This window comes from Triticum dicoccoides, chromosome 5B (assembly GCF_002162155.2).
Source record: "Triticum dicoccoides isolate Atlit2015 ecotype Zavitan chromosome 5B, WEW_v2.0, whole genome shotgun sequence".
NCBI lineage: Eukaryota > Viridiplantae > Streptophyta > Magnoliopsida > Poales > Poaceae > Triticum > Triticum dicoccoides.
The window spans coordinates 38,236,538-38,245,468 of NC_041389.1; the positions used below are offsets into that span (position 1 = coordinate 38,236,538).

Here is an 8,931-nt window from a genome sequence, read left to right on the forward strand (position 1 = left end):
GGAAATCTCGAGTGATGGTGCATCGAACTATGGTGCAGTTATTCAGGAGATTAGGTTGCATGCAGTTTCTTTTAATTCATGTAATAGTTCACGGATTTAGGAGCTCAAACTTTGATGCTCACAACCTTGCGAAATATGCGTTGGGTCTTGGGCTTGGTCGCCATGTTTGGTTAGGCTAGCCTGAGGGTATTCCCTTCGTCCATGTAAACATTATGACGGATGAATAAAGTTTCGTAGGGTTGCCTCAAAAGAAAAACTAAGCAAGCAAACCATCCTTCCTTCCAAAGAGATTTCCCCCAATGTTTCTCAAAAAGAAAAAGAAAAGAGATTCCCCCCCCCCAAAAAGGTCGCCGCCGGCGAGGCGATGGCCAGCCTCAACGCCAAGGCCAGCACCGGCCATCTCCGCGTCTACGGTCCGGCGCTGCACGACTACGGCGCCCCGCTTATGAAGGAGAGAGATCAGGAAGCGTCACTCCTCCTCCTCAAGATCCGGCAGCACTACGCGGAAGCCCTCAGGCGGCTCACCTTCCGGTGGCGCTCCGACGTCTGCTTGGGCGTCTGTGTCGGACTGCTCGACCCGGTCTCCAACATAATCGCCAGCACCCTCCTCGCCGCCGCAGAAGCTCCAGTTGACACGGACCCGACGGCGGTGGACGGGCCCAAGCTCAGGGACATGGAGCGGCGCTCGCTCGACGGCCTCGTCGCCTTCCTCACCTGCTTCTTCCCTTACCTCGCCGATTGGGAGGCCGTCCAGTGGCGGAGCTGGGGGTATTCCTGGGTATTCCCTGGAATACCAAAGAATTGTGTGCAAAAAAAAATTACTACATATATCAATATACGTAGACTGACTTGGCCCAGCCCAAACACAGCGACGCAGCGAGCCAGCGACGCGGGGCGCCAGACAGGAGTGAGCGGACGTCTGGTCTCGTGTAGACTGACTTGGCCCAGCCCAAACACAGCGACACAGCGAGCACGTTCTTTCTCGAATCCCCTTTCCCTAACCTAGCGCTAGCTGAGGCTCCGGCAGCGGCGAGCGATTCTGGTCCAGCGACCGGCCTTCTCCTCTCGCCTCTTCCTCAGTTCCTCCCCTCCACTCCGGCCATCTCCCTCCCCAGACCCCAGCTCCCCTCCCCTCCGTCCGGCCCTCTCCTCCGCGGCTCCGCCAGGCGCGAGGCCGCCAGTCCGCCTCCGGCTTCCCCTGTTCCCCAGCGCGGCGGCGGCTACCGGCCTCGGTGCTCGCTTCAGCGCCGTCCAGCAGAAACAGGCAGCAGGTCCGGCAACAGCGCCGTCCAGCAGCAGCAGGCAGCAGGTCCGGCCTCGGTTCCTCACTTCCTCTGTTTCTTTCCCTCTGTTTCTAACAAATCTGTAGATAGTTCAGTAAGTGCTTGTAAATTTAAATTGAATTCTGATCCATTTGCTGCATATGATCATACATGATTGCTACTTGATTCATTTGCTGCATATTTGATTGTCACTGCCACTGATTTTTATTCTGCTTATGTGATTGTCATGCAGATGAAGAAGAAGAATGTTAGCATATTTGAAATGTGGGACAAATCTTCAAAGACAAGGAAAATAACTTCTACATCCACACCAACTTCTCTTTCTGTTGAGGTTGAGAGCAATCTGCAGCTAGCACTAGTGCAAAGACATGACGAAGCTCCGCAACCGGAGAGGGAGACAACCCCAATTGTAGAAGATGATGAAGCGGTCGATGAAGATGATGAATCAATGCCCCAATTTGAAGCAGATTTGGCAGCTCTGGAACGTGACCCCGGCAAGCGACTTCCCATATCTTCGTATCATGCCAATGACCAAGATAGAGTTAGAAGGAGATACATTGACTTGGGTGCTTGTCAACCAAAGGATCATAAGTTTGAGATCAGAGATTTTAGTGGACATCCCCGTCGCTTTTGCCCTACTTGGTTTAAGGATCACAAGTGGCTTGAGTATAGTGTGCAAGAAGAGGCTGCTTTCTGCTTTGTTTGCTACTTGTTCAAGGATAAAACAAAAAGTCCCGGAGGAGATGCATTTGTGAACGGTGGGTTTAATAATTGGAACTTGAAAGCTCGATTGAAGAGGCATATTGGTGCTGTTAGTAGTGCTCACGCTGAAGCTCAAGAAAAGTATGATATGTTCACTACACCTACAACATCAATTAGGGAGTCCATTGCTTCAAACACCACACAATACAAGGTTCTATATAAGCTCCGTGTGACATGGACACTCAAGTGTTTAAGATTCCTATTGCACCAAGGTTTGGCATTTAGAGGACATGATGAAAGTGATGACTCACTAAATAAAGGAAATTTCCTTGAGCTTTTAAATTGGCTAGCAGGAAACTTTGAAGAGGTTGATAGGGTGGTTCTAAAGAATGCTCCACAAAATTGTAAGATGACTTGCCATGATATACAACAAGAGTTGATCAAATGTTGTGCCCAGCTGACTACTAAACTAGTCATTGAAGATCTTGATGGTGGACATTTTGCAGTACTTGCAGATGAGTCTAGTGATATGTACCAAAATGAACAACTAGCTGTTTGCTTGCGTTATGTGGATAAGAAAGGAAGGACAGTTGTGAGATTTCTTGGTCTTGCCCATGTTGAAGACACTTCCTCTTTGACACTTAAAAATGCAATTGAGGACATGCTTATGACATACAATCTGAGCTTTGCAATGATCCGTGGGCAAGGATATGATGGGGCTAGCAATATGAAAGGTAATGCTAATGGCCTGAAGAAACTAATTATGGATGAGTCTCCTTATGCCTATTATGTCCATTGCTTTGCCCATCAACTACAATTAACTCTTGTTGCTGTTGCAAAGGAGAGTGGTGATTGTAATTGGTTCTTTCAACAGCTGGCATGTTTGCTAAATGTTCTAGGCTATTCTTGTAAAAAGATGAGAATGCTTCGAATAGCTCAAGCTGAGGAACTTATTGCTGCATTAGAGTTGGAAGAAGTAGAAACCGGGACGGGTTTGAATCAAGAAATGGGTATTGGAAGGCCATGTGATACTCGTTGGGGCTCTCACTACAAGACTGTCAACCATGTTATCTCTATGTATCCGGCAATAAGGCGTGTTCTCATAAGGATTGCAAAAGAGTATAATGGCACAGAGGCAGTAGCAGCAATGACTATGTTGACATCATTTCGGACATTTGAATTTGTTTTCATGGCACACTTGATGCAAGAAATATTTGAATACACCGATGACTTGAGTAGAGCTTTGCAAAAGAAAGATCAAGATATTGTTAATGCTATGGAGATTGTTGATCTCACAAAGCTACACTTGCAATGCTTGCGAGAAGATGAAGGGTGGAATGATTTTCTTCAGAATGTCACTTCTTTTTGTGTAAAGCACAAGATCAAAGTTGTTGACATGGAGGCTCCTTACTATCCTGCTGGGAGACCAAGAAGAGGGTTCTTCAATGGCGCAAAGAATTACCAACGCTTCAAGGTTGAAATGTTTGTGGGTGTCATTGATAGGCAACTTCAAGAGCTGAATGCAAGATTTGATGAGGTAAACACTGAACTACTTACTTGCATGGCAGCATTCAGTCCACGTGATTCATTTGCTGCTTATGATAAAGAGAAGTTGGTTAGGCTTGCTAGAAAGTTTTATGCCAAGGATTTCACAAATGATGAATTGTCAAGACTTCCATGGCAATTAAGCATGTTCATTTCTCATGTGCGTAAGGATAAAAGGTTTAGCAAGTTGAAGAATCTATGTGACCTTTCAGTTTTGATGGTTGAGACAAGAAAGAATGAACAATATTATATTGTTTACAAACTTCTTAAGTTGGTTCTCATTCTTCCGGTTGCCACTGCTAGCGTTGAGAGGGTATTTTCCTCGATGAAATACGTGAAGAATTCACTAAGAAACAAAATGGGTGATGAATATTTGAACAATTGCTTGGTTACATTCGTTGAGAGAGAATTCTTCAGGCAAGTGAAAGATGAGGATGTCATTAATCTCTTCCAGAAAGGGGATCGTAAAGTTATATTGTAATTTCCTTTGCTATTTGTAATTTTTCTTAATTGTTAGAGATATTGCGACAATGATATTTTGCTAATATTATCGATATATGGTCATTTAGTCATTAATGTTATCATCTTGCTGTACATTTATTGGTCTATTGTATTGCTTTGGCATAAAAAAATTAAAAGAATACCCAACAGCAAATTCCTGGCTCCGCCACTGAGGCCGTCAGGTACCTTCTCCTCGCCGAAGCCGACCCCATCGTTGCCGCGCCCCGCGCGCATCGTCATCGAGTACCGCGGCGTCAGGTGCTTCCGCGAAGGCTCCGCCGCCGCCCGCGGCGCCCTCAAGCTGGCCCTCCACTGCGCCATGGTGGCCGCCAAGCACCCGTGTCCCTCGCAGCTCGCCGACGTGTGGCTGCTGCTCAGCTCCTCCCTCCACAATGTCGTCCCCTTGCTCTCGGATGTGCAGCCCAATTTCCCCCGCGACATCCTCCACAGCTTCCACACATTGGTCAAGGAGACGGCACATTTCCCACATCCTCCTCCTGATGGCAGCCTCGTCAGGCCATGGAAACTTGCTGCCCGTTGCCGCAAGCACGCCGCCAAGCTGACCTACCAGCATTCGTGGTCACTGACGCGAGTGCTCCTCGACACGATCCATGGATTCTACCTGCAGGCTCTTGCCAGATTGCCGGTTGGTTACCACCGCAGCCTGCTCGATGCTGGACATTGCTACGGCCCGTTCGACCCCGTCTGGAACATCATCGTCAACACCATCTGGTACCAAGCCACCTTCCCACCACTGAGTCAGCAAGACGAGCTCGACATTGTCGGCACATTGTGCCTAATGCGGATTGAAGCACGATCCTTCTACGGACTTGTCTCCTTCCTCTGCACCTGTTACCAAGATCTCGACACCGATCAGGCCATAAGGTTCCTGCTCGACACGGCACTCAATTTGTCCGCGACAAAGCACTGCAGCAGTGTCAAGGAAGAACAAGAAGCCTACCGGGCTGCTGCCATTGCGGCATGGCACCCCAGACCCGACGCCCAAGCAGGATTCCTCAGTTCATTAAAGGCGATGTTGGTAGCGCCTCATGTCCTGTCACTGCTACAAGATGGAGGCCAGTATCAGCTCTCCTCTCAGTGTGTCCACCAGCTACTCACGCTATTGTGCTCTGAATACCATTCCATTGTTGGTGTCCCAACCCATCAGCAGAGGCCAGCTCCCATTTCTGAACGACAGTTCCATTTTACCATGTCTGAGGGACGTAAACAGCGAAGGGCTCATAGAAGGATCTCCGCAAAGGTCAAGGCTGCACTAAGGAGATATGAGAAGCAGAATACAGTGAGTTAGTTTATCCCTTTGATGCCTCTATATTTATTTTTAACCAAATGATATCAACCAAAAACCTACATAAACAGCTAATGGAACCTGCTACCTATCGACCTCCCTCGATTCATTATCAGACTGACTGAAAGCCCTGCAGTTCATCTTGTGAAAGTTCATATTTTCTTCTTTATAATCCTGCTGAATAGTTGCCACATGTAAACAAACTTTGGACAAGCCCAAGAAGTTTGCTTCACTGCACGATTGACGGCCCCCCGTCTGGCAGGTCCCCAAAATTTTGGGGCCCCAGTTTTTTTCCTTAAGTACCATATACTACTATTAGTTTTACTTTCAGTTTTTAGAGGCTGTTAGTCTTATACTCTACTTCATAGTGTTAATCATTACATTAGCTGGGAATTGTCAAGGCAATAAAGAATATACCATTTACTTCTTCCTGGGAATCTGCACTGCTGCATACGCATCCCTCTCAGTCATGCACCACACTACTAGTCATGCATAGCAATCTTTTGGTTTTTCATTTAGTACTCATGCACCACACTACCCCGTTGCTCATCGGCTGATAGTAAGAGCTTGCATTCTTCTTCTACTGTGACTGCACTCATTATGGGTAAAAAGAATTCTGATAAAGAGCTTGCATTCTTCTTCTACTGTGACTGCACTCATTATGGGTAAAAAGAATTCTGATAAAGAGCTTGCATTCTTCTTCTACTGTGACTGCACTCATTATGGGTAAAAAGAATTCTGATAAAGAGCTTCCATTCTTCTTCTACTGTGACTGCACTCATTATGGGTAAAAATAATTCTGATAAAGAGTTGTGCGTATAGTAAAAGATACTCGGAGATTTTTATTCCAAATGAAACTGCGTATATGACCCATTGATTTTTCAAATATTTTGGAACAACTGGGCTCTTTTGCAATACAATTTGGTAAGTTTTTCAGTTACTGTTGCATCGACGAAGACAAGTATTTCGAAATAAAAATTGTTGGTGCCCTACTTCTGATTGAACAATAAAGACAGCTAGGGATAGAAACATGTTTTCCCTGTAATTGCCTTTTTAATAGCTATCAGGCCCACTTTTTAGTTTCGCACCGATCCTCCAAGTTATTGGGTAAGATCCTAATGATTGAGTTAATTCCTACGCAAAGGACAAGCATTATCATCTGGAGCTCTAGAATAATGTTCAAACAAGTAGTGCTATGAGATCAAGTTTGATTAGGATGTGCTCTAGAATAATGTTCAAACAAGTAGTGGTCTGGAAAGAGGGGATATTGATCTTCCCTTAGTTCTACTTTACACTCACTCGCTGATTCGCTTGCCTTTTGCAATCTTATAGGGACACTCTTATCAGCTTCATGTGGTGTGTGGTGTGAATGAATGTGTGTCAGGTCCTGACAACTGCGAAGGCTCGGGTTTGAAGCCAGGACTTGATCCTAATGATGACTACTACCATCGCACCCATGCCAACTTTCTGGCGACTCGAAATGTTGCCGGCATAGTTTCAGCTCATGTACTCTTCTTTGTGAGCTTAGTAACCACGATGACGACCAGGATAGCCAGCTTCTGTGTTGCCCCGTGGATTTGCCACCACCAGGCGCTGGTATATACACACGTTCCTTCCCCTTTGTTTAAGGTTCCTTTTTTTTCATCATTTGGATATGGTTCTTAATAAATAGTAGTTCTTGCTCATGTCATGCGCTGCCATCCATGTGTACCGTAGATGATATGTAGATGGTTACATTCACTAGGAAGTTGATAGTTTACAAACCACAATCGAATCTGGTTGTAATCGTTGAATTGATTAAGTAGATTTCCTAATTTGTATGATCATATCGTTACAAACATTCTGAAGGACCACAAGTCTGTTACTGCCTGTTTAGCCTGAGCAACTGAAAAGTAGACTTTTGCACGCGTACGTATAAGCACAGTCAATTCATCAGCATAACTGTCCAAACTAGAGCGAAATTCCTACTAAAAAATCTTGGAAAAATTAAGCGTATGCAGATTCATCATAATTTAACCTCCTTACTGTGTGCTTCATCTTGTGCATCTTTGTACAGCAGGACTAGTCCGCTGCCTTTTCTGCGAGCATCAAGGAATCAGGATTGTGCACCCGGCCTTGGAGAGATTCCATGGGCACGAGGCAGAGTTCGAGAAGATGGTCCGCGGAGGAAATCTGTACAATAATGACTACTATCCGGAGGGCGACATCGAGCCCTACACCAACCATCAAATCTTAAAGCACAGTGAGTATGTTGCCAAGTGGGTGCACGATGGACTCGACGAGGACTGCATGTACCTCGGTAGCAATGACTTCAACATCGAGGAAGATGAAAGCGATGAGGAGGTTGACGACCTGGAGTAATATGTGACGAAGAATCTAGTGATGGTGAATAGAGTAACTTATTTTGCTGTGTTGGGTGTAGTATTCGCTTGCCTGCACTGACGATCCTCGATTAAGTAGCAGCTAGTTCGTTTATGAGTTTAATTGTAGGATTAGCCAGTCTGTCGACCTAACAAGTAGTTTTTGGAACCAAAAACTGCCTTTCTGTTTACAGTGCATATCAGTAACACTGTTGTGGCCCTAAAAAGAGTAACACTCTTGTGTGTGCTACTGTAGGTATTAATGCAGGATAGAATGTGCATGATTTGCATCTATCATGTTCATACGTGTGGTAAACGTCTCGTCCGGACATCAAGTGCTTCCTTTGATTTAAAGGAATTTTATAGAATTTTTGGAAAGTTGAAATCCTTAGAAAGTTTGCTTACGTTTGTGCTTTGATTCGTAGCATTGGATTTCATAGGGATTTTTCCTATGAAATCTTTTATACTACATTTCATAGAAAATCTAACATCCACTCCAACCTCTTTTTACAATTTCTTTATTTTTCCTCTTGCATCAAACACTCCTTGCTATTCTTACACTAGGATTTAAGTGGACATGCCACTCTAATCCTATACTTTTCATATTCATGTATCTTTAGAATCATGTGAATCAAAGAGGCCCTGGGTTTCTTCACCAATTTGTTACTCTCTCCATCCCATAATATAAGAGCATTTTTGACACTATGGTAGTGTCAAAAACGCTCTTATATTATCAGACGAAGGAAGTAGCTTGCAAAATTCAAAAAAAAATCTGATTTTTTGGTGTGAAACATTGACAAAATATATGTTAGCTTGCAAAATTTCATCACCATATGTCATCCGTGGAAAACGTGAAAAAAAAAATCAATGCTCCAAAATGTTATTTTTAAACGCATTTTGGATCATCAATTTTTTCCCACATTTTCCATGAGTGTCATTTTGTGATGAAATTTTGCAAGCTACAAAAACATTTGTCAATGCTTCACACACACACACACACAAAAAATCCAGAATACTGTCCAGAAAATCATGAGAACCCTCAAAAATTCTTGAAAGAAGCAGCAAGAGCCAATCGAGGAGCCCCTCCCCACTTGCTCCACTTACCACGCTGCAACCGGCCCGCGCATTTCTCCAAAATTTCGAATCCCGAGAAATCCGGGATCTGGCAGAGCAATTGACTGCACCAGAGATACTCACATCTATTCGGGTCAGATACCGCACTCTACAGCTCGCA

At 44.8% G+C, this 8,931-nt stretch overlaps 1 pseudogene; it reads left to right on the forward strand.

Annotated features, from left to right (window-relative positions):
- Positions 1-350: 350 nt before the first annotated feature.
- LOC119307213 lies at positions 351-8,029 on the forward strand (annotated as a pseudogene).
- Positions 8,030-8,931: the final 902 nt, after the last annotated feature.